This window comes from Danio rerio, chromosome 18 (genome assembly GCF_052040795.2).
Source record: "Danio rerio strain M-AB ecotype USA chromosome 18, GRCz13ab, whole genome shotgun sequence".
Taxonomy (NCBI): domain Eukaryota; kingdom Metazoa; phylum Chordata; class Actinopteri; order Cypriniformes; family Danionidae; genus Danio; species Danio rerio.
Genome location: NC_141038.1, coordinates 52,713,168 through 52,741,024, shown reverse-complemented (window position 1 = coordinate 52,741,024; position 27,857 = coordinate 52,713,168). Strand labels below are relative to the sequence as shown.

Below are 27,857 nucleotides of genomic sequence, written 5' to 3'. Positions count from 1 at the left end.
GCAGTGCAAACACATGCGCTATAGGGGAACTGATTAACTGAATTGGCCGCACTGTATGAATGTGTATAGGGTGTTTCCAGTAGGGCATCTGCTGTGTAAAACATATGCTAGAAATGTTGATGGTTCATTCCGCTGTGGCGACCACTGATGAAAAGAAAATGTATGAATGAATAATTACATGCAACCAACCCTAAACCTAACCTGGATTCTACAACTAACCAAATAGTAAATACATGTACTGAATTAATTACTCTATATTTATAATAATAGTGTTTTAACCTTTAAATGAAGTTATCAATAATATTCCATTTGTTGTCCGTATTGCATCCAGTGCATTAAATAACATTTCCAAACAGAACCAATTATTAGATTTTAATAATGCATTAGTAAATGTTTATTAAATTCATCATTACTTCATGTTAACAAATGCAACTATTGTTAAAAAATGATCCTTATTACCAAATATTTTACATAACCTGCCTGTGTACTCCACTTTTAACAACTTCAGTCTAGCCTCAAACAAAGGAGCTTCTCATTTGGCTGTGCAATTTAGCTTTGCTCTTCATATCAAGCGGAAATGCCAATTAATCAAGCTCATTAAAGCACACTGACCTGTTTTGCAATACACTGATGCCAGATTCCATTTTGGATAAAATTGACTTCAATTTTGGTGGCATTTCACTTTGAATGTTTTCCCTATGAAAGGAATGCAATGCAATTTTGTACAAATGTCAACACATGGTCATTTTTGGCTGTATAATGCAATAATGTGGCATTGTGTGCTATCTTTCTTGGCAACTAAAAACAGTATACACAAACATTTTTAAAAAGTTGAGAAACGATCAAATGATCGTAATTATGCTGCGCAGCTTGGAGGCTCAGATATCCAAGATGTTAAGTCAGAACTGCATAATGTAGACTTCACAATTGCAATATGTGAGTTTGGAATTGCACAATGTACACTAGGAATTGCAAAATGTAGACTCTGAAATGAGAGATGTAGACTCGGAACTGCAAGATGTAGATGGGATTGCAGGATGTAGAGTCAGAATTGCAAGATGTCAACTTGGAATCGCAAGATGCATTTTAAAAATTCAAGATGTAGACCCAGAACTGCAAAATAAAGACTTGGATATGCGATGCCGTGGCGCAGTAGGTAGTGCTGTTGCCCCACAGCAAGAAGGTCGCTGGTTCAAGCCTCGGCTGGGTCAGTTGGCATTACTGTGTGGAGTTGGCATGCTCTCCCTACGTTCGTGTGGGTTTCCTCCGGGTGCTCTGGTTTCCCCCACAGTCCAAAGACGTATGGTGAATTAGGTAAGCTAAATTGTCTGCAGTGTATGAGTGTGAATGAGCGTGTGTGGATGTTTCCCAGAGATGGGTTGCAATTGAAAGGGCATCCGCTGCGTAAAACATGTGCTGGATTAGTTGGCGGTTCATTCCGCTGCGGAGACCCAGGATTAATAAAGGGACTCAGCTGAAAAGAAAATGAATGAATGAATGAATGAATTAATTAATTAATGAGACTCGGGTGTGCAAGATGAAGATTCGGATATGCAAGATGTAAACCTGGAATAGCAAGATGTAGATATGATTTGCAAAATGTAGACTCCGAATTGCAAAAACGTAAACTCTGAATTGTAAAACGTAGACTCGGAGTTGCAAAATGTCAGCTTAAAATTGCAAGATGTAGACTCGGAAATGCAAGACAAAGTCTCGGAATTGCAAGAATTAGACCTGGAATTGCAAAATGTAGATTCAGAATTGCAAAACGTAGAATCAAAATTGCTAAATTTAGGCTCGGAATTGCAAAATGTAGACTCGGACCTGCAAAACAGACTCCGAATTGCAAAACGTAGATTTGGAATTGCAAAATGTACACTTGGAATTGCAAAATGTAGACTTGCAAATGCAAAACAGACTCGGAATTGCAAAATGTAGACTTAAAATTGCAAAATGTAGACTTGGAATTGCAAAACATAGGCTCAAAATTGCAAAAATTAGACCTGGAATTGTAAAACGTAGACTCTGAATTGCAAAATGTAGTCTCAGAATTGCAAAACAAAGACTCTGAATTACAAGATGTCCACTCAAATTTACAAAACTCGTAATTGCAAAATCGTAGACTTGCAAAATGTTAACTTAAAATTGCAAAATGCAGACTCTGAAAAGCAAAACACAGACTCAGAGTTGCAAAATGTCAACTCAAATTTGCAAATCGTAGACTCGAAATTGCAAAATTTTGACTAGGAATTGCAAAATATAAACTCAAATGTATAAAATATAAACTTGCAAAATGTAAATTTAGAATAGGAAAGTGTAGATTCCCCAGTTTCTTTAGTGCACACACTGAAACATTAATTCAATTTCAGAAATGATCCAAACTCTATATAACCCATCCGGTCAACACACTCATAATAACTCAGAGCTGGTCCTCTGGTGCCGTTGTGTAATTTACCTTTGCTCTTATTATGAAACTGGAATGCCAATTAATGAAGCTCATTAAAACAATTTGACCTGTTTTCCCATTTTGATCCCCCGTCCCTCTCTCCTCCGCCCCGAATGCTGCAGATTAACCCAGATGTACCACAGTTGGATTTGCGGGGCATTATTTCAGCATGTGTAATCGGGGGTGAGCCGTGGGAAAGCAGGTGAACTGATGTGAAGGGGCGAAAGCCAGAAACAGGATCAATATTAATGACAAGCTCCTTTTCTCTCCCTAATTAGCCTTGAAGATGCATCACGTTCTCTGTTCAGAAAAAAAAAAAGTCACATCTCAACACAGGCAGCTGAAATTCATTAGCCGGGAATTAGAAAGACACAAGAGAGGACAATCTAGAGAATTGAATAAACACTGGTTGGGGAGCTGTGTTGCTTTCAGAGCTTTGTTCGGCAGTTAATGCGGATGTAGTGGGCTGTTATCAGCTTGATGAATTACTACCATGGTAAAAAAAACAGCTTCAGAGTTCTGCTTCTAGATCCTGACCGGATAAGCAGCGACCACAAGCATGCATTAGCTGTGAATTTGCTTAGTTTAAATGCTTGAAGCTTAGATTTTAATACACTGTAAAGGAATAAATAAAAATAATAATAATAAATGCTTGATTCCACACAATTCCTTCATGTTGTCCCAACACAAATCGATAAAGTTAACTAAAAAGTTAAACATAGACTCAGATTTGTTAAACGTACAATTGAAATTGCAAAACTAAAACTCGGATTTGTTAAACGTACAATTGAAATTGCTAGACTAAAACTCGAATTTGCTAAACGTACAATTGAAATTGCAAAACTAAAACTCGGATTTGTTAAACGTACAATTGAAATTGCTAGACTAAAACTCGAATTTGCTAAACGTACAATTGAAATTGCAAAACTAAAACTCGGATTTGTTAAACGTACTATTGAAATTGCAAAACTAAAACACGGATTTGTTAAACGTACTATTGAAATTGCAAAACTAAAACACGGATTTGTTAAACGTACTATTGAAATTGCAAAACTAAAACACGGATTTGTTAAACGTTCAATTGAAATTGCAAAACTAAAACTCGGATTTGTTAAACGTACAATTGAAAGTGCAAAACTAAAACACGGATTTGCTAAATGTACAATTGAAATTGCAAAACTAAAACTCGGATTTTTTGAACGTACAATTGAAATTGCAAAACTAAAACTCGGATTTTTTGAACGTACAATTGAAATTGCAAAACTAAAACTCGGATTTGTTAAACGTACAATTGAAAGTGCAAAACTAAAACTCGGATTCGCTAAATGTACAATTGAAATTGCAAAACTAAAACTCGGATTTTTTGAACGTACAATTGAAATTGCAAAACTAAAACTCGGATTTGTTAAACGTACAATTGAAAGTGCAAAACTAAAACTCGGATTCGCTAAATGTACAATTGAAATTGCAAAACTAAAACTCGGATTTTTTTAACGTACAATTGAAATTGCAAAACTAAAACTCGGATTTGTTAAACGTACAATTGAAATTGCAAAACTAAAACTCGGATTCGCTAAATGTACAATTGAAATTGCAAAACTAAAACTCGGATTTGTTAAACGTACAATTGAAATTGCTAGACTAAAACTCGGGATTTGCTGAATGTGCAATCTGAATTGCAAAACTAAACTCGGGATTTGTTAAACGTACAATCGAAATTGCAAAACTAAACTCGGGATTTGCTGAATGTGCAATCTGAATTGCAAAACTAAACTCGGGATTTGTTAAACGTACAATCGAAATTGCAAAACTAAACTCGGGATTTGCTAAACGTATAATCGAAATTGCAAAACTAAAAATTTGATTTGCTAAACATACAATTGAAAATAGAAAACTAAAACTCGGATTTGCTAAACGTACAATCCAAATTGCAAAACTAAAACTCGGATTTGCTAAACATACAATTAAAATTGCAAAACAAATTTTAAATTTGGAATTGCAAAATGAAAATTTGGAATTGTAAAACATAGACGCGGAACTGCAAATCGTAGACTTAGCTTAGCTTGTTTTTACAAATTTAAGTGGATTGAACATAAAACTATCAAGTTCTTTTATACGTTATGTTAAGAGGTCATAGCGGCCACTTTATTAGGTACACATTACTAGTACTGGGTTGGACCCTCTTTTGCCTTCAGAACGGCCTTAATACTTCATGGCATATCAACAACAAGCTACTGGAAATATTCCTCAGAGATTTTGCTCCATATTGACATGATAGCATCACGCAGTTGCTGCAGATTACACACCCTTTATAAAGCACAAGGTCAATATGACCATTACGGTCATTCAAGCAAGAAATACACAGAAGTCTCCTGTGTTTTTTCATTTTAATAAAAATACCAATTTAACAATTAAATGCATCATAACAGTCTTCACAGTTCATTGTGAGATACAAACTAAAAACTGCAGAGAATAAGCCAGAACTATAAAATAAGACCTTACAAATATAGTATAGTCCCAGTTTCCCATGCAGTCCTACATAAACCCTGATGATGATGATGGAGGCTGTAGCGGGGCAGCTGTCAGGGGTCATGATCTCCTCCTCTGCAGGGTTTCCAGGGGCCGCAGGTTTTGTGCCGCCGACTCAGTGTGTGTCACTGGAGCATGAACACACACACACACACAGACACAAGAAGCACCAGAGCTGTGTGTTTTTGCACACGTCGCTGCCTTTGTTGAGGCCTGCAGATGTTCAGCAGAAATGCCATCCACATATTAATGAGCTCTTCAGACTGAAACTGATCCAAACGAGCTGCAGTCCATAACAAGCAGACCGTCAGCCTGATAACACTGATCTGAGAATTCAACTGGGCTTGTAGTTTCTCTATTTTGTGATTGACAAGTGTTTTCTGTTTGTTTACGGTTGTGATTTGCATTATGGGATGTTTATCTCTGCTCTGTCCATTTTCAATGTTAAAAATTCAACTCTGCAGTTTAGCAAAGTGACTTTTGGTGTCATTTTAGTAGTTTGAAATAATATAATAAAACAAATATAAACAAAATGAGTCTGTAACATAACAGAAAATGCACTGGCAGGTTTTTGTAGCGTAATAAACAACACAAACACAGATAATATATTACTTTAAGCTACTAAAAATGTTTATTAAAGTCACCTTTTCATACTTATTAAGGTTAAAAGTTGTTGGAAGGAAGATTAAGGTCTCATAACGGAATAAATATATGAGGAAAAATAAAAATATGAATCACAAAATATGGAAAAAACGATAATTAATGGATATTTTTCAATTGCACTGTGAAAAACGAACAAATATTGCATTACAACAAAAATATTTCTCTACCACCCTTAGTATGCATGCAGCAATAACAAAAAACAACAACAATATAGATTTTAGAACTAAAATGACAAAAAAAAATATCAGAAATAAAAACATTCAATAAAGATTATTTTCTTTTTAAACCTTTTTTACTGATATTTGGTTTTGGACCCCGTAGTGCCCTCTTGTGGCTGCCTAAACTCCCAGTATGAAAACCAGTAAGTACTAAAACATTACTCATCACTATACACAATATCTGCAAAACATTTGATCAAATCAAACATGTTTTCTTTCTTCATCGCACACCCTTTGAATACTCAAAATTTTGGCTCAATCATGAGGTGAAATATAATACAATTGATGGCAGATCCAGCAATAAACACTCTGACTTCAGCATCAGTCTATAAGCAGCCTTTAGAGGTTCAGTGCAGAAAAAGGCCTCCAGTGGGGCAATTAAAGGATATTTCAGTCCAAATTTAAAACATCTGAACATCTAAACAACATCAGAATACATAAACAACATCTGAACACTTGGAAACACCTGAACAACACTTGAACAACTTCTGAACAACATTTGAATAACATCTGGATAATATCTGAACACTTGGACAACAACTGAACACCTGAACAACACCTAAACAACATCTGAACAATATCTGAACAATATCTGAACAACATCTGAACAACATCAGAACACCTGACAACAACTGAACACCTGAACAAAACCTGGACACCTGAACAACATCTAAACACCTGAACAAAACCTCAACACCAAAACTACACCTGAACGCAACACCTAAACAACACATAAAATCCTAAACAACTCCTGAACAACATCTCAACACCTAAACAACATCTGAACATATGAACAACATCTAAACACCTGAACAACATTTAAACAACACCTAAACATCACCTGAACACCCAAACATCATCTGAACACCTGAATAAGATCTGAACACCAGAGCAACTTCTGAACACCTGAACAACTTTCAAACACCCAAACAACATCTGAACACCTTAATAATATTTGAACAGCTGACCAACATCTGAACAACTTCTGAACACCTGAACAACATCTGAACACCTAAACACCTCAACAACACCTAAACACCTGAACAATATTGGAACACCTGAACAACAGCTAAACAACATTGGAACACTGGAACAACACTTAAACAACATCCAAAATACATTTAAACACCTAACAACACATGAACAACATCTGAATACCTGAACAGCTCATGAACACCTGAACAACACCTAAACAACACCAAAATGAACAAAAATTGACATGTGAACACCTGAAAAACATCTAAGACCCTAAACAACACCTGAACACCTAAACAACATCTAAACACATAAACAACACCCAAACAAGACCTGAACACCTGGACAACATCTGAACACCTGAACAACACTTGATGAACATCTGAATAACATCTAATCACCATCTGAACACCATCTGAACAACATCTAAACCATAAACAACACCCAAACAAGACCTGAACAACTGGACAGCATCTGAACACCTGAACAATTTATGAACACCTGAACAACATCTAAACACATAAACGACACCCAAACAAGACCTGAACACCTGGACAGCATCTGAACACCTGAACAACTTCAGAACACCTGAACAACATCTGAACATATAAACGACACTCAAACAAGACCTGAACACCTGGACAACATCTGAACAACTTCTGAACACCTGAACAACATCTAAACACATAAACGACACCCAAACAAGACCTGAACACCTGGACAGCATCTGAACACCTGGACAACATCTGAACATATAAACGACACTCAAACAAGACCTGAACACCTGGACAGCATCTGAACACCTGAACAACTTCTGAACACCTGAACAACATCTGAACACATAAACGACACCCAAACAAGACCTGAACACCTGGACAGCATCTGAACACCTGAACAACTTCAGAACACCTGGACAACATCTGAACATATAAACGACACTCAAACAAGACCTGAACACCTGGACAACATCTGAACACCTGAACAACTTCAGAACACCTGAACAACATCTAAACACATAAACGACACCCAAACAAGACCTGAACACCTGGACAGCATCTGAACACCTGAACAACTTCAGAACACCTGGACAACATCTGAACATATAAACGACACTCAAACAAGACCTGAACACCTGGACAACATCTGAACAACTTCTGAACACCTGAACAACATCTAAACACATAAACGACACCCAAACAAGACCTGAACACCTGGACAGCATCTGAACACCTGGACAACATCTGAACATATAAACGACACTCAAACAAGACCTGAACACCTGGACAGCATCTGAACACCTGAACAACTTCTGAACACCTGAACAACATCTGAACACATAAACGACACTCAAACAAGACCTGAACACCTGGACAGCATCTGAACACCTGAACAACTTCAGAACACCTGGACAACATCTGAACATATAAACGACACTCAAACAAGACCTGAACACCTGGACAACATCTGAACACCTGAACAACTTCAGAACACCTGAACAACATCTAAACACATAAACGACACCCAAACAAGACCTGAACACCTGGACAGCATCTGAACACCTGAACAACTTCAGAACACCTGGACAACATCTGAACATATAAACGACACTCAAACAAGACCTGAACACCTGGACAGCATCTGAACACCTGAACAACTTCAGAACACCTGGACAACATCTGAACATATAAACGACACTCAAACAAGACCTGAACACCTGGACAGCATCTGAACACCTGAACAACTTCTGAACACCTGAACAACATCTAAACACATAAACGACACCCAAACAAGACCTGAACACCTGGACAGCATCTAAACACCTGAACAACTTCAGAACACCTGAACAACATCTAAACACATAAACGACACCCAAACAAGACCTGAACACCTGGACAGCATCTGAACACCTGAACAACTTCAGATCACCTGAACAACATTTAAACACAAATGACACTCAAACAAGACCTGAACACCTGGACAGTATCTGAACACCTGAACAACTTCTGTAACACCTGAACAACATCTAAACACAAACGACTCTCAAACAAGACCTGAACACCTGGACAGCATCTGAACACCTGAACAACTTCTGAACACCTGAACAACACTTGATGAACATCTAAACACCATCTGAACAACATCTAATCACCATGTGAACAGCTGAACACCATCTGAACAGCTGGACAACAACTGAACACCCAAACACCTCAACAACACCTAAACACCTGGACAACATTGGAACGCTTAAACAACGCCTAAACAACACCTGAACATCATCTCAACACCTGAACAACATTTCAACAACATCTGAACCCCTCAACAACTTATAAACACCCAAACAACACCTTAACAACATCGGAACACTTGAACAACATATGAACACCCGAACAACACCTACACAACATCTGAACAACATCTAAACACATAAACAATGTCTAAATACTTGAACAACACCTGAAGAACATCTCAACACCTGAACCCATACTGCTGAACAAGCGTTCTCTGTCAGTCAGTGTCGCCCAGGTGTATTCTGGGATTGATCCATCAGAATGAGGGTTTCTGGTGCTGGAAAGGGCTCAATGTTCAGGGTCGAGGGAACTGATTAGCACAAACACAGGGCCGTTTTTTTTTCTCAAGGCATCATTGTGTGTGTGTCTCCCATCGGGACCTGCCTAAATGCCGCTTTTCAGCATTCAGCGCTCCATGGCGGACGGGCAAACTTGTTTTGGGGGTGGTTGTTTTAAAAGATTTATGTGAAGCCTCCTTTTTTCCCAGGACACATGGTAATGTCCTGAAGGCCCTTGGGGCAATTAGGCAACAGATAATTAACTTCATTCAAATGAATGAGTGAATGGGAGCTTTCTTCTGCTGCTGCTGTCCTTTTCTTCATTCAGCATTCAGCATTGGGACATATTGAACGAAAAAATGTGTAGGAGCAATCTTCACTCAGAGAAGTTTTTGGACAATTTGAAGTAGAAAATCTGAAGCATTTATTGTCAAAATAAGACTTCTTGGTCCCACTTTATATTAAGTGTCCCTAACTACTATGTACTTACATCAAAAAATAAATACAATGTACTTACTGTGTTTATAATGTATTTGAGAACACTTGTGGTGCTTTTGAGTTGGGATAGAGGTTGGGTTATGGACAGGTTTGGTGGTCTGGGTAGGTTTAAGGGTGGGTTAAGGTGTAAGGGATGGTAAACAGTGTATTTACAAATGTAATTACAAAAGTTAATTACAGATGTAATTACATACATGTATTTAATCAAGCATAAGTACACAGTAAATACATGTATTTACATAATAAGTACATTGTAACAAACTATTAATTCCTATGTAAGTACATATTAGCTAATGCCACAATATAAAGTGGGACCGACTTCTTAGTTTACTTTGAATTGTTTACATTGATAAACAATTGAAACACATGTTGAGTTTAAGTGTATGCTAACACCAGTGGTGTAAAGTAAATACTTATAAACACTCAAATGACTGTAATTGGCTATGTTTTCTCAGGAATTGTAATTAACCGTGTAGTTTTCAACCCAGGCTCATTCTAAAAACGTAGTCCCGTTGACGTTTCTGGAGATGTATGGCTGCATTTCATTTTTTAAGCGAACACTACGGGGCGGTATGACGCCGTTCCATTTGGCGCTCACCGGCTGACCGCTTACCTCCGTGTGGAGGGCTTTCCTGCCGCAACCAGTTTGTCTGGTTAGCTCGTCGTGTACGTCGGTGGACTTGAAACGCAGAGTAGGAGTTGACCACGATGACGGCGATGACCGGGTTCAAGTCCGGGGAAGAGCAGTTCCAGAAATCAGGTATGACAACAACAGAATCCAAAAGGTAAAACGAACAAGTGAACAACAGGGTGAGAATGTGGTAAAATCCGAAAATGTGGTAAAAAAAAAATCAGACGAGGCCTTTTCTTTTTTATGGACGGCTTTTCTAAACCGTTGATTGGGTTTAGGGAAAGTGAGAGGGCGGGCGGGCGAGTCAGTTGGTAAAATTGGTTGGGTTCAGGGAAGGAGGAGGGTGGGTCTGTCGATTAGCTCGATTTCATTCAGTGATTCAGTCGGTCGACAGCGGCCTCTGATAAGTTTACGTGAGAGCAGCATGGGCGCGAACGGGGACTCACGAGAGACATTTGAGAGACATCCGCCTCTCGAGGACTTCCCTTGAGTACATTTTTAGTGCAGTATCGATACTTTTACTCCACTACTTTCCTTCTACCTAAAGTAACTACTTTATTTTTTCTTATCTATGGGGATTAGAAAAATCAGTCCTGCGCCAGTGGTGTAGTGGTTAGTGTGCCGACACATGCACTCTGGTGCTCGCGGCAACCCAGGTTCGATTCCGACTCGCAGTCCTATGCCGATCCTTCCCCTCTCTCTGCTCCCCATGCTATCCTGTCAATTCTCTCTTCTGTCCTATCAAAAATAAAGATGAAAACCCCGAAGAAAAAAAAAACAGTCCTGTGATTCCCGTCTAATCAAATCACACATAGAAGGTAAATCACATCATAATGAACCACCTCAAGACATGTGCGCTTATAATTGCAGCAAACTGTTTAGTTCTAAAACTTGGATAGGCCACAAGACTTTTGTCAGATGGTGTATCTATATTTTTTATAAGCTAAAATAAGTTGCTCTTTTAGTTAACTATAGCCCCCCTGGTGTGCCAATCTTTGTTTTGTTATTCTTATTTTCTCCCAAGACAACAGAAAAAAAGAGGGGATTCTTGCACAATCCAACCATTGACGCTTAAAGGAGAAGTTTCATTTCACACTCCTTCAATTATGCAATAAGTCAAACACAGCAAAACAAAGCTCTAAATGCTCAGTTGCAACATCATCAAGGCCGTCTGAACACAGAAGTGAAAACACTAATGCAGAAGTTCAGCCATTCTCCAACAAACACTGAACCTCCTCAGCCAACATCCATCATCTTTAAGAAAGTAAATAGATGATTTCTCCCAGCATTCTTCTAAATATCTTATTTCAAGAGTTCACACTTAGCTGATGATTGTTTATAAATCGTGTTTGCCATGCTGTCCCAGGAGAGAGCCCTGAGCTCATAAGATCCTCGAGCCCGAGACTTCCTCCCATTTGCAAGGCGAGTAGGGAGTTTGAGCTCAGGTAGATCTGGTTAACTGTCCTGCTGTAGTAGCTAATGAACAGTGATTGCTCTTAAGAGATAAATACTGACTAGGAGCATGTCTATGATGCAGATTTGGATTAGTGAGTTAACGAAAGTTGCATGTTTTTGGACGGTCGGAGGAAACCCGGGGGAAACCCACGTGACCATGAGGAGAACGTGTAAACTCCACACAGAAAAGTCGGCTGGCTTGGTAAAGACTAAAACCAGTGACGTTCTTGCTATGAGGCAACAGTGCTACCCACCGGACCACCGTGCCACCAGTCTAGGAAAGGAGGAGGAGTAGAGGTGGAAGGGGGGATTCTTCAAAACGAAGATGGCTGTTATATGGAACTCAGGGTATTTATAGTGGCCTAGGAATCGTCTGATTGGTGATTCATAAATTATATAATGCGGGACCAGCTGCAAGCAATCAAGCACGTGATCCTCTCGAAATTAGTTTATAAATAAACTTCACTAAGTGTTTGATAGACGAAAGAAACTCAACCGATTTGGAACAAACTGACCACAAATTAAAGGGATAGGTCACCCAAAATAAAGTCTGGAGTTTCTTTCTTCTGCTGAACACAAAAGAAGATACTTTGAGACTTGCTGAAAACCTGTAACCATTGACTTTCATAGGATTTTTTTTCCACTAAGGAAGTCAGTTTTACCAACATTTTTCAAAATACCTTCTTCATAAAGAAGTTGAAACCCTTATGTCTGAGTAAATCTTCATTTCTTAGAGTGGACTATGCCATTAATTATCATTAATTTTTGGGTGAAGTGTGCCTTTAAACGTCAGCTTGTGGCTAATGTAAAATTCACTAGCAGTTTCTGAGCCGAAATTGTTTTTACTGCATTTTTTTTTTTTATTTCTTTCAGTCTCACCGCACTAAACACACGACACGCCGAACTCTCGTTTGGTGTTTCTGTTTGAAGTGCCAAGATCAACAAATGCGCTCAGAGTGTGAGTCTGTGCATGTAGGCCCGAGTCCAAACTCAACACAACTTCATTCAGCTTTAATATTATTGCTGCCTCCAGCTCATAAGTCAGCCTGTGAGCTTTAAAGGAGGGACGGCATTTTGTTTTCTGAATATCTGAAAAGTGAGCACTGACTGCTGAGTGGTGTGACAGGTTTCGTGAAGCATTGCAATGCGTTTAATACACGTTTACATAATTGGGTATTTAATGGTATCGCTATATTCCTCTCTCTCTCTCTTTCTTTTTGTCATTTCCATTAATGATTATGTATATTTGCAGATGTTTGAGTGGGCTCTTGTAAATATGTGCATACAGTTGAGGCAGTGGTGGCTCAATGGTTAGCACAGTGGTTTCAAAGCAAAAAGTTCGCTGGTTTGAGTCCCGGCTGCAGTTGGTATTTCCGTGTGGAGTTTGCATGTTCTCCCTGTGTTGGCGTGGGTTTCCTTCCTTCCTCAAAACACATGCACTATTGATTAACTAAATTGGCCGTAGTGAGTATGAGTGTGAATGAGAGTGTTTGGGTGTTTCCCGGTGATAGTTTGCAGCTGGAAGGGCATCTGCTGCCCAAAACATATGCTGGATTATTTTTGTTTTTATAATATTTTTTTAATGATAAATTAAATTTTTTGATAAATATATCGATATTTAGATATAAATATTCTTTAACATTTATACATTTCTTTATTTTTATTTTTTAATGCATTATTGTTAATTAAAGTGTATTTTATTTTGATTTTAAGTACACTCAAATAATGTTGGATTCAACCCAACATTAGGTGAAAGAAAGACTTAATTAATAATTGTTAAAAAAAAATTTTTATTTTTAATTGTTAAAAATATATATTATATATATATATATATATATATATATATATATATATATATATATATATATATATATATATATATATATATATATATATATATATAACAAAAATTTGGGTTTGTCCACATTATACACACACATAAAAAACATACTAAATAATAATAATATATTGTTAATATAATAACCCTATATAATAATTAAATATAATAATGCATAATATAATTTACATTTCAAAATTACTAAATATAATATAGTAAATATTTTTTATATTATTTTTTATTTTAATATTTATAGTATATATTATATTTAATAAAATAAATACATAAATATTAATTTAATTAATGTATTTAATTTCATATTAAATATACAGTATATTATTATTATAAAATTATAAAAGAAAATATAATATATTATTTAATTTTCAAAATTATTAAATAGTACAACTGTTTTAACAATAATAATAACTAACTATTATAATGTTAACACAGTGGCTCGGTGGTTAGCGCTGTGGCCCCACAGCAAATGTTTGCTGGTTCAAGACCCGACTTGGCCAGGTAATATTTCTGTGTGGAGTTTGCATGTTCTCCCCGTGTTGGCGTGGCGTTTCCTTCCATCCTTCAAACACATGCGCTATAGGGGTATGGATTAACTAAATTGGCCGTAGTGTATGAGCGTAAATAAGAGTGTATGGGTGTTTCCCAGTGATGGTTTGCAGCTGGAAGGGCATCTGCTGCACAAAACATATGCTGGAATAGTTGGCGGTTCATTCCACTGTGGTGACCCCTGATTAATAAAGGGACTACGCCGAAAAGAAAACGAATTGATAAAAAAAAATTGACCATAGTGTATGAGTGTGAATGAGTGTATGGGTCTTTCCCAGAACTGGATTGCAGCTGGAATAGTTGGCGGTTCATTCCACGGTGGTGAACCCAGATTGATAAAGAGACTAAACTGAAAAGAAAATGAATGATAAAAAATTTACCAGAGTGTATGAGTGTGAATGAGTGTGTATGGGTGTTTCCCAGTATTGGATTGCAGCTGGAATAGTTGGCGGTTCATTCCACGGTGGTGAACCCAGATTGATAAAGAGACTAAACTGAAAAGAAAATGAATGATAAAAAATTTACCAGAGTGTATGAGTGTGAATGAGTGTGTATGGGTGTTTCCCAGTATTGGATTGCAGCTGGAATAGTTGGCGGTTCATTCCACTGTGGTGAACCCAGATTGATAAAGAGACTACATTGAAAAGAAAATGAATGATAAAAAATTTACCAGAGTGTATGAGTGTGAATAAGTGTGTATGGGTGTTTCCCAGTACAGGATTGCAGCTGGAAGGGCATCCACTGTGTAAAACATATGCTGGAATAGTTGGCGGTTCATTCCGCTGTGATGACCTTTGATGAATAAAGAGTCTAAGTTGAAGGAAAATTCATTCATTCATTTTCTTGTCGGCTTAGTCTCTTTATTAATCCCGGGTCGCCACAGCGGAATGAACCACCAACTTATCCAGCAAATTTTTACGCAGCGGATGCCCTTCCAGCCGCAACCCGTCTCTGGGAAACACACACATTCACACACACTCATACACTACGGACAATTTAGCCTACCCAATTCACCTGTACCGCAAGTCTTTGGACTGTGGGGGAAACCAGAGCACTCGGAGGAAACCCACACGAAGGCAGGGAGAACATGCAAACTCCACACAGAAATGCCAACTGAGCCAAGGTTCGAATCAGCGACCCATCAACCTTCTTGCTGTAAGGCGACAGCCCTACCTACTGCGCCACTGCCTCGCCGTTGAAGGAAAATGAATGAATGAAAAGTAAAGAGAGCTAATGGCGATGGGAAAGGTCTCGTCTGAGTTGTGTTTCCACACGTGTCGACTGTCAGCGGCTCGTTTTATGACGTCCCAGGAGATACGGCTAGTGGAGCAGAGAGTGTTTGTGTGCTGCTTTCAGACTCGCCAGCACTAGTCTAAACAAAATTAGGGTGAGCGCTCGGCTTCTACACCTGTGCACTGCAAAAATGCTGTCTTACTTAGGTGTGCCTCACTAGCAGAAAACCTCACCGCGCCTCACTGGAAATAATATGCCAGAATCAAGAGAGTTTTACCCCTTAAACAAGCAAAATAATCGGCCAATGAGAAACACAATATGCACTTATGTCAAAGCAAGATTATTGTGCAGGACACTGAGCTGAGAGCAGTTATGAACATGATTTATCTCTGCTGTTTGCTCGCTTCTGTTTCTGTTATGAGCAGTTTTGCATGTGCTTATCTAACTATGTCACTGACTGACCATTAAAAACGGTAACCACACACACATGCGCGCACATACACACACGCGCACACACACATATTCACACAGACACACTCAAAACACAGCCCCTTCCCCCAACATAACCACACAGACATACACAAACAGAAACATGCACACACAGTGCTTATCAAATACATCAAATACAGTAAGACATTCATACACATACACACACACACACACACACAGACATGCATATATATGCATATATATGCATTTAAACAAACATACATACACACAGACACACACACTCACACAGACATGCATACACACAGACACACTTTCACACAGACATGCACACACTCACAAACACAAACACACTCTTACACACACACACACACACACATACAAACACACGTAGACATGCATATATATGCATTTAAACACACACACACACACACACACACACAAAACACACACACACACACACACATACACGTAGAACCAAACACACACACAAACAAACAAATACACATTTAAACAAACACACACACACAAACACACACACAAACAAATACACATGGAAACAAACAAACAAACACACACACACACACAAACAAACAAATACACATGGAAACAAACACACACACACACACACACAAATACACATGGAAACAAAAACACACACACACACATACACACACACACACACACACACAAACAAACAAATACACATGGAAACACACACACACACACACCTATGCATATCCAAACACACACACACACACACACACACACACACACACATGCTTATACGTGATTATAAACACACAAACAAACAAATACGCATAGAAACAAAGACACACACCCACACACACGCATACAAACAAACACATACACACAAGCAAATACACATACAAACATAAAGACACGCACACCTTCACACAAACATGCACACATAAACAAACACACACACATAGACACACTTTCTCACAGACGTGCACACACTCACAAAAACACATGCATAAATGCACACACATACACAAACACACATGCATATGCACACACACACACAGACACACACACACACACACACACACACACACACACACAAGCATATGCATATTTATACACACACACACAGACACATTGAGATACACACACACACACACACACACACAGACACACACACTCCATCAGCAGGCATGAGTGATGTTTACAGTTGGTACGGTGCTGCATGGCAGACAGTGGCGGTTGGTTGGTTTATTGGTTGGCACAGTGTGTGTGTGTGTGTGTGTGTGTTTCTGTTGCTCTGTGTGTTGATAAGTGCAGGCCTGCAGGCTCAGTGTTCCTCACACACACTTCCACTCCACAACCACCGCGCAAGATGTTGCGGTTTACAGGAGCTCACAGAAACTAACGACACAAACCACCGTCAGTTAACACACACACACACACACACACACACACACACCGCTGCTGGAGGTTATGTAAGATCACGTACATATACACACACACACACCAGCGTTTGTGCCATGATAATGACAATGACAGACAAACATACACACAATCCTACAAGCACATACACAAAGACATTCATTCATTCATTCAATTTCTTGTCGGCTTAGTCCCTTTATTAATCTGAGGTCGCCACAGCGGAATGAACCGCCAACTTATCCAGCATATGTTTTGCACAGCAGATGCCTTTCCAGCTGCAACCCATCACTGGGAAACACCCATACACACTCATTCACTATGGACAGTTTAGCCTACCCAATTCCCCTATAGTGCATGTGTTTGGACTGTCGGGGAAACATTATTGCATTAGTCAGTCTTAACTTCCTCTCCTGCAGATTACTCCCTGAAAATACACCAGTCAGAGATCCTAAAACCCATTTGAAAGCACACTTCCATCACTGACTGCTTTCAAGAGTTCACACTTAGCTGATGATTGTTTATAAAGCGTGTTTGGCCTGTTGTCCCGGGAGAGAGCCCTGAGCTCATAAGATCCTCGAGCCCGAGGCTCCCTCCCGTTTGCAAGACGAGAAGGGAGTTTGAGCTCAGGTAGATCTCGAGAACTCCCCTGCTGTAGTAGCTAATGAACAGATAGTGATCACTCTTGAGAGATAACCATTTACTAGGAGCACGTCTATGGTGCCAATTCGGATTAGTCAATTAACTTAGGTTGCATGTGTTTTGACGGTAGGATGAAACCCGGGAACCCAGGGGAAACCCACGTGAGCACGGGGTGAACGTGTAAACTCCGCACAGAAACGTTGGCTGGCTTGGTAAAGACTAAAACCAGTGACGTTCTTGCTATGAGGCAACAGTGCTAACCACTGGGCCACCGTGCCACCAGTCTAGATAAGGAGGAGGAGTAGAGGTGGAAGGGGGGATTCTTCGAAATGAAGATGGCTGTTATATGGAACTCAGGGTATTTATAGTGGCTTAGGAATCGTCTAATTGGTGATTTATAAATTGAATATTGCGGGACCTCTCCAAAGCACGGGATCCTCCCCAGATTAGTTTATAAATAAACTTCACTAAATATGTTTGGTTCCAACTATGGATGACAAATGGCCGATGGTTTCCAACATTCTTCAAGGAAATTGTTGATTTTTGGCTGAATGGCACCTTTAAAGCAACATTTGCTCTCTCTTGAAGTTAGTGTGCAGCGCAGCACTCTGCTGTCCTCAGGATTGTTTCTTGTCAGATTATGCGTTATGACTCCTGGGAAATCCTGAGACAAACCCAAGGCAGGCTGTCGGATGCCAGGCTGAAGCACATACATCTTCAGAGCCTGATTGCCATTGACAGTTTTGATTGGCCATCAATCATGTCAAATTCTGACATCCTCCCTGACGAATGCATTACAAACCCGAAGCTCATGTTGGAGATGCTTCAACTCAAATAAAAATTAAAAAATACGATATGAAATGCGTCATGTGCAGATAAAAATGGGGAACTTCTTGTTTTGAGAGCAAAATCGGAATAAACCTGATATTATAATCATAAAATAATATAATTAATATGTACTTATATTTAAATTAAGTAAATTAAGAATCAACTGTATTTTTAAATAATGCTTCAATTACAAAAAAATGATATTAAACGTTTCACCAGTTGTTTCGAGAGCAATATCTGAATACATCTGATATAATAATCATAAAATAAAGACTTTCTTTAATTAAGTGGCCTTTATTACTATGTACTTACATTATTTTGAGAGCAAATCTGAATAAATCTGATATTATGATCATAAAATAATATTATTACTATGTACTTACATTTAAATTAAGTAAATTAATAATCAACTGTATTTTGTGAATAATGCTTCAATTGCAAAAAAAATTATATTAAACGTTTCACCAGTTGTTCACCAGCAATATCTGAATACATCTGATATAATAATCATGAAATAAAGACTTTCTTTAATTAAGTGGCCTTTATTACTATGTACTTACATTATTTTGAGAGCAAATCTGAATAAATCTGATATTATGATCATAATATAGAGGCAAATTTAGTCCTGCTTTATATTGTTATTATATGTACTTACAATTAAATGAACCATTTGGTACGATGCATTTATGTACAGTATATGCATGTTTTTACAGTGTACTTGTAAATGAATACTCATCTGCATGTAATTAAATTGGCAATTAATTAATGTGATTGCATTTATAATAACATTGTTGACTTATTCTTTACACTTTAACCCATCCATACTGTATCCCAGTCTCACAACCACCAGCAACCTAATCCTTGCAGATGGCTGGTAAAAACACAGATCCCTACAGAACTACAAATCCACCGTTACATGGACTACAGATCCACTCATGCACCACACACTCACACCTGTTCCGGTTGTCCGCTGATTGCTAACACACAGCTAATTAATTAATTATTAAACATGCTCTGTAGAGGAATTGGATAAGCTAAATTGGCTGTAGTGTAGGGGTGTTTGCCAGTGATGGGTTGAGGCTGGAAGGGCATCCACATGTGCTGGATAAGTTGGCGGTTCATTCCGCTGTGGCGACCCCTGATTAATAAAGGGACTAAGCCGAAAGAAATTGAATGAACTAATATTTTATTTATCGTATTTGTACCATAATATATATCCTCAAATCAAACAATATAACACTTAAACTGTAAAATAATATTAATAAATTCACTTTTTTTTTACCTTTCAGGGTTTAAAGTTGATGAAAGAAACATCAAGATCCTATAATGCAATTCAAAGCAAAACTGGGAAAAATAAATAAAAAAATATATAAGATGAATCTGAAACAAATAGGAAAAACTGCTTATTTACAGATATTTTACAGCTTTCCAGCATCACCCTAAATAAAAAAAATAAAAATAAAAAAACACTGTGTTTTGATATTACAAAACTGAGCACCCAAGTGCTCGGCAATGAGCTCGGCACGGGGGAATGAAAAGAAAACAGATATTAGAGGATATATTTAAAGCCAAACATGAGGTCACCCGCAGTGAAATCTCCGAGCCGCTGCTGTTTGTTTTTACAGGCCGGACCGGCAGACGTAAGACCAGGTGAACATACATTACCCGCTTCTGTTAGCCTCGGGTGGCTGTTCAAGCTATGTAATATTTACCGCCGATGTTGATATTAGCCCAAGACCTCGCTGTAGGAGAACTGCAGCTGAGACGCACAGAAAACAGATGCTGTGTGTGTGAACTTCTGTGATTAAACACTATACTGCAGCTTCAAACCAACACGACCCAATGCATATAACCCACGGTGGAAAGTTCAAACGCGGCTTAAGCAATTATTTTTTTATAACTAGAATAACACCTTTTTATTTCTTCTTCTTCTGTTTTTTATTTAAATAAACCTGAAATGTATTCAGTTACGCAAACCAGATCCAAATGCTTGGCAAATGTAAAGTAAAATCAATGTAAAAACTTAAAATCCATTTAAGCATTCATTCATTCAGTCAGTCATTTTTTTTCATTTCTGTTTGTTTGTTCGCTCATTCATTTTTCTGTTCATTCATTCATTCATTCAATCGTTCATTTAATTTATCCATCCATCATTCATCCAATCATTTCTATATTCATTCATTCCTCCATTCGTTAATTTGTTCGCTCATTCATTTTTCTGTTCATTCATTCATTCATTCATTCAATCAATCAATCTTTCAGTCATTCATTTGTAAATCTGTCCATTTATTCATTTCAACACTCATTCATTCATGTCTCCATTCATTTCTGCTTGTTTTCAGTTGTCCATTTCTGTTCATTTATTCTTTTACTCATTCATTTGTTAATTTATCCATCCATGCAGCTATCTATCCATTCAATCATTTCTATATTCATTCATTCATTCATTCATTCATTCATTGATCCATTCAGTCATGTTTGTTTGCTCATTCATTTATTTCTTTGTTCATTATTTCAATCGTTCATTTGTTAATTTATCCATACATACATTCATTCATTAATTTCTATATCCATTCATTCATTAATTCATTTCTCTATTTATTCATGTTTGTTTGTTCATTCATTTATTTCTCTGTTCAATCTTTCAATTGTCCACTTCTTAATTTATCCCTCCATACCTTCAATCATTTTTATATTCATTCATTCATTCATTCATTCATTCGTTTCCATTCATTTCTGTGTTTGTTCACTTGTTCATTTTACGGTTCATTCAATGATTAATTCTTTTAATCATTCATAAGGTCATTTATCCATCCATCATCATTCATTCATTCATTTGTTCGTTCGTTCGTTCATTCATTCATTCTTTCAATAATTTATTCCATAATTTATCCATCCATCATCCATTTCTATAATGAATGAACTTTCTGTTTGTTTCATTCATTCATTTATCCTTGTTCATTTCTTCCTTCATTTTTTCAGTCGTTCCTTCATTAATTTATCCATCCATCCATCATCCATTCATTTCTATTATCTTTTATTTATTAATTTCTCCATTCATTGATTTCTGTTTGTTTGTTCATTTATTCAGTCATTTGTCTGTGTTCATACCTTTATTCCTACAATTGTTCATTTGTTATTCTATCCATCCATTAATTTCTATTTATTAATTTATTTCTCCATTCATTCATTCATTCATTCGTTCATTCATTCATTCATTCATTCATTTCTGTTTGTTTGTTCATTCATTCAGTAATTTATTTCTTTGTTCATTCATTGTTTCACTCTTTCAATTATTCATTTGTTAATCTATCCATCTATTCATTACTATGTGTTTTAATATTTTCTCTATTCATACGTTGATTTATTTTTATATTCATTCCTTAATTCTATCATTCATGCCTCAATTTCCCCATTCATTCATTCATTCATTCATTCACTTATTCATTCATTCATTCATTCATTCATTCATTCGTTTGTTCGTTCTTTCATTCATGTACTCATTTACTCCAACCATCAAAAAACTCCTCACCTGTCATAAAGAGCTCTGCTAAATGGAACAGAAGGGCCTTGTGTTCATCTTGTGGTGAGATGACAGATATCTGATCATGATGAGACGGGACAATAATGACGGCTCTGTCAGAGAAAAAGAGATGAAAGGAAAACCAGTGATTAGAAAACAACAGCAGGAAAACCATGCGGTCGCTGGAGAACACAAGCAGCACTTTCACCGTGAGAACAGAGGTGTGTGTTTGTGTGTGTGTGTGTGTATGTGTGTATAAAGGAAGCCAAGCACACGCTGGAGTTTATCAGACACACGTTTAGTCTGTGTTTATCAGTGCACACACACACACACACACACACTCAGGGCTCAAACTCTGCCATTTACAGTCTTCTAGAAGTCAAAGGAGAATTCGCTTTCTATGACAACTCCTCTTGCAATCTGACTTTCTTGCACCTGTAATGTTGTTAACACACACACACACACACACACGCACACCTCCACACAGATCTGCTTATCCTGTGCTCATATTCATCACAGTCACACGGGAACTGACTCTTATCACATATACAGCTTTTGTGCATCACTTTCACTCTTATCAGATCTCTTCTTCAGGCTGAGCTACAGGAGGTGGAGGTGAGACTGGAGTATGACTTCCTGTGCTCAGCATTAATCTCTAGTCTTAAAAATACTATAGTAAATACTGTAGTGCTTTTAAACCACACCAAAATAAGGCACTTAATCTGTGAATGGTGATTCTAAAGTTGCTATGGTAACACAACAGCTACATTAATTGATCGGTTGTGGTGATTCTACAGTTGCTATGGTAACACAATCGCTATAGTAACTGATCTGTTGTGGTGATTCTACCGTTGCTATGGTAACACAATGACCACAGTAATTGATCTGTTGTGGTGATTCTACAGTTGCTATGGTAACACAACAGCTAAAGTAACTGATCTGTTGTAGTGATACTACAGTTGCTATGGTAACACAATTACTACAGTAATTGATCTGTCGTGGTGATTCAACAGTTGCTATGGTAACACAACGAACACAGTAATTAATTTGTTGTGGTGGATCTACAGCTGCTATTGTAACACAACAGCTACAGTAACTGATCTGTTGTAGCGATTCTACAGTTGCTATGGTAACACAATTACTACAGTAATTGATTTGTTGTGGTGATTCTACAGTTACTATGGTAACACAATTACTACAGTAATTGATTTGTTGTGGTGATTCTACAGTTGCGTTGGTAACACAACAGCTACACTAATTGATCTGTTGTGGTGATTCCACAATTGCTATGGTAACACAACAGCTTCAGTTACCAATCTGTTGTAGTGATTCCACAGTTACTATAGTAACACAAAAGCTACACTAATTGATCTGTTGTAGTGATTCTACAGTTGCTATGGTAATGCAACAGCTACATTAATTGATTTGTTGTGGTGATTCTACAGTTGCTATGGTAACACAACAGCTGCAGTAACTGATCTGTTGTGGTGATTTTACTGTTGCTATGGCAACACAACAGCTACAGTAACCGATCTGTTTAGGGATTCCACATTTTTATGGTAACACAACAGCTATACTAATTGATCTGGTGTAGTGATTCTACAGTTGCTATGGTAACGCAACAGCTACAGTAATTGATTTGTTGTGGTGATTCTACAGTTGCTATGGTAATGCAACAGCTACAGAGATTGATTTGTTGTGGTGATTCTACAGTTGCTATGGTAATGCAACAGCTACAGTGATTGATTTGTTGTGGTGATTCTACAGTTGCTATGGTAATGCAACAGCTACAGTGATTGATTTGTTGTGGTGATTCTACAGTTGCTATGGTAATGCAACAGCTACAGTGATTGATCTGTTGTAGTGATTCTACAGTTGCTATGGTAATGCAACAGCTACAGTGATTGATCTGTTGTAGTGATTCTACAGTTGCTATGGTAATGCAACAGCTACAGTGATTGATCTGTTGTAGTGATTCTACAGTTGCTATGGTAATGCAACAGCTACAGTAATTGATTTGTTGGGGTGATTCTACAGTTACTATGGTAACACAACAAATTAATTGACTGTAGCTGCTGTGTTACAACAGTAGTAAACAGTGAAGTATACTACAGTATTTATTACAGTTTATCAGCTCACTCAGGGTAATACTCTAGTGTGCTGGATCATTGATTAACAAAGTGTTGTAAATACTAGATTAAATACACTCTCATACATTTATACATGTTATTATCTTTGTAGCTCATATTGACTGTGTCCACATCTGTCTCTGTCATTATGGCGGTCAGACAGACTCAGACCTTTTGGGCAGTTTATTTCTTATCCTGCTTTTTGCAACAGGATGTGACCATTAGATGTCCGGTCCTTCTTCCTCTTGTGTTTGGGCTCAAACAGGAAGCGAAGTGTGATCGTGTTACCACACACACATACACACAGGCACATACACACCCTTCATCCTTGAAATAACACAGCAGCAGCTGTCAAGAGTGTCTTAACTGCACAACAAAACACCTCAGCAGAGAAACCCGCCGACAGACTGAGTGTGTGTGTGCGCGAGAGAGAGAGAGAGAGAGAGAGAGAGAGAGAGAGAGAGAGAGAGAGAGAGTCGTGTGTACCAAATTAACCACTTTTAGTGACACATCTGTATCTAAAAATAAGCTATATCTGTCAAATTCTCCAAAAGTCTGTGTGTGGATGACCTCCGCTGTAGAACTGCTATAGAAATAACGCTTCTGTCAGCTGTAGTGTCTGTTTAGGACATGTAGAACTGTCTGTATGTCAGAACAAAGCCTGTGTCCCCATTTAGATAGATAGGTTAGTTAGTGTTTGTTTGTTAGTGTGTGTATTGTGAGTGTGTGTTTATGTGGTGTCCGCCTATGTGTTTATGTATGTCAATATGTATGTTGTGTGTGAGTTTGAGTGTGTACTTGATTGTTTGTGTGTTTGTGCATGCATAAATGTGTATAGTGTGTGTGTGTGTGTGTGCGTGTGTGTAAATTTTGTGAGTGTATTTTGTGTGTATATGTTTGTATGTGCATATTGGAATGTGTGAATGTGTGCATGCATGTGTGTGTGTGTGTGCATGCGTGTGTGTGTGTGTATGTGTGTGTGCGTTTGTGTGTGTGCATGTGGGTACTTGAATGTGTGTTTGTGTGTGTGTGTGCATGAATTTGTATGGTGAGTGTGCATGTGAGTGTGTGTGTTTATGTGTGTGTGTGTGCATGTGTTTGGGTGTGCGTGCATGTGTGTACTTGAAAGTGTGTTTGTGTGTGAGTGTGTGCATGAATTTGTATGGTGAGAGTGTGTGTGCGTGTAATGATTTGTGTGCATGAATGTTTATGGTGAGTGTGTGTGTGTGTGTGTGTGTGTGTGTGTGTCACTACAGCGCTCCTCTTCAGCAGCAGATGGTCAGAGACATGAAACAGGGTTTGTGTTGTGGGAGTGCAGCTCTGTCCTTGAGGATGTTGTGTTTCTCACACTAAATGACTGACTGTGCTTCTGTGTTTCTGTGTCTGCGTCTGAATGAAGACACCATGAGGTCAAACGCTGGAAAACACACATTATTCAGCTCATCCTCACCTCATCATATCTGTTACGAGCACTTTGGGTCCTGAAAATAATAAAGCACCAGCGCATGAGTGTCTGAAGGGGGTTCTGGGAAAATGAGCTGGATTTGTTTGTTTGTTCGATCATTTATTCAGATTTGTGTCATTCAAGCACACATGGGGTTTTTCATGTGAAGCAGGAAATTAAATAAATAAATAAATAAATAAATAATAGACAAACAAACAATCAAATAAACAATAAAATAAATAAACTAACATAAATAAATAACCAAACAGAAAAACAAATAAAAATAAATAATCAAATAATAAAAATAATTAAGCAAAAAAATTAACTAACCAACAAATGAATGAACAAAAATTGAATAGTCAAATAAACAAACAAATAAACTAACATATATAATCAATCAAACAAACTAATACATAAATAAATTAAAATTAATAAATAAACAAACAATGAAATAAATAATAAAATAAATAAATGAAGTAACACACAAATAAATTATCTAATAAACAAATAAATAAATAATCAACTTAATTATTAAACAAACAAATAAACAAACAAACAGATGGATAAATAATCAAATAAATGAATAAACAAATAAATAAATAAATAATTAAATAAATAAACAAACAAATAAATAAATAATCAAATAAATAAACAAATTAACAAACATAAATAATCAATCAAACAAACATACTAATTAATTAATAAATGAATAATCAAATTAATTAATAAACAAATGAACAATCGGATAAATAATCAAATAAATAAACAAACAAATAAACAATCAAAAAATAAATAATCTTTCAAACAACCCAATGAGTAAATGATCAAAAGAATTAATAAACAAACAAACAAATAAACAAATAAATAAATAATCGAATAAATAAATTAACATACAAATATTCAAACACAAACTAATAAATAAATAATCTAATTAATTAACAAACAAACAAACTAATAAATAAATAAACATATTAATAAAAAATCTAATAAATAAATAAACAAACAAACAAATAAATAATCAAACAAATAAAAACAAAAAATAAATAATCAAACAAATAAAAATTAAAAATAAATAATCAAACAATAAAAAATAAATAATCAAATAAAAAACTAACAAACAAATAAATGAACAAACAAATATATAAATAATTAATCAAATAAACAATCAAATAAATAAATAGTTAAATTAAATAAACAAAAACATATAATAATCAAATTAAAAAATTATCAAATAATAAAACATTTTTAATCAAATAAGTAAACTAACTATCAATCAAATAAATAAAAATCCAATAAATAAACTAACAAACAACAAAAATAATCAAACAAACAAACAAACAAACAAATAAGTAAAGCTTGCTGTATTTAGCTGATTCGCTGAAGCCTGCTGTTAGCATTTGCTGTGAAATACCATTGCACAGCCGTTCCTCCTTTCATTTGTAGCCCAATAAAGTCTGTTAGTGCACATCAGTGTGAAAGCATGCAGGAAATCCCCAGAGACTCCAGGACACTTCCCAGCACCTCGCTCAACATCCATGCAAGGATTGTGGGCATCAGTGGGTTACAGCCAGTGGGAAAAACAAAGCAGAAGAAAAGGATAATGTGCAGAGAGAAGCGGAGGCCAATGGGGGTTTGCTGGAGTCTTTTGTCTGAACTCTGTCCAGCGTAAAAGTCCATCTTTTCACTGGTCAACAACACCATCCCGACCAGCTGCAGCTCTTCCCCATAGCAACCACAGAATTACCCATCACAACCACTGCATCCAGACCTCATTGGCCAGCAATAAAACCGTGTGCTGCACATCTGACCTACACTTACCCAG

General features: G+C 37.1%; 1 long non-coding RNA gene across 3 annotated transcripts in view; it reads right to left on the bottom strand.

Annotated features, from left to right (window-relative positions):
- The window catches only part of LOC147832959 (uncharacterized), a 155,967-nt gene that overhangs the window by 71,586 nt on the left and 56,524 nt on the right, over positions 1-27,857 (bottom strand). For 2 of the 3 annotated variants that reach the window (XR_015515398.1, XR_015515396.1), the window contains exons 3-4: positions 22,472-22,575; positions 4,819-5,188 (exon numbers count right to left, since the gene is read on the bottom strand). This is a non-coding gene — a long non-coding RNA (uncharacterized LOC147832959). Of the gene's footprint in view, positions 1-4,818; positions 5,189-22,471; positions 22,576-27,857 lie in introns of those variants that run through there. The other variant, XR_015515397.1, reaches the window with a different exon arrangement.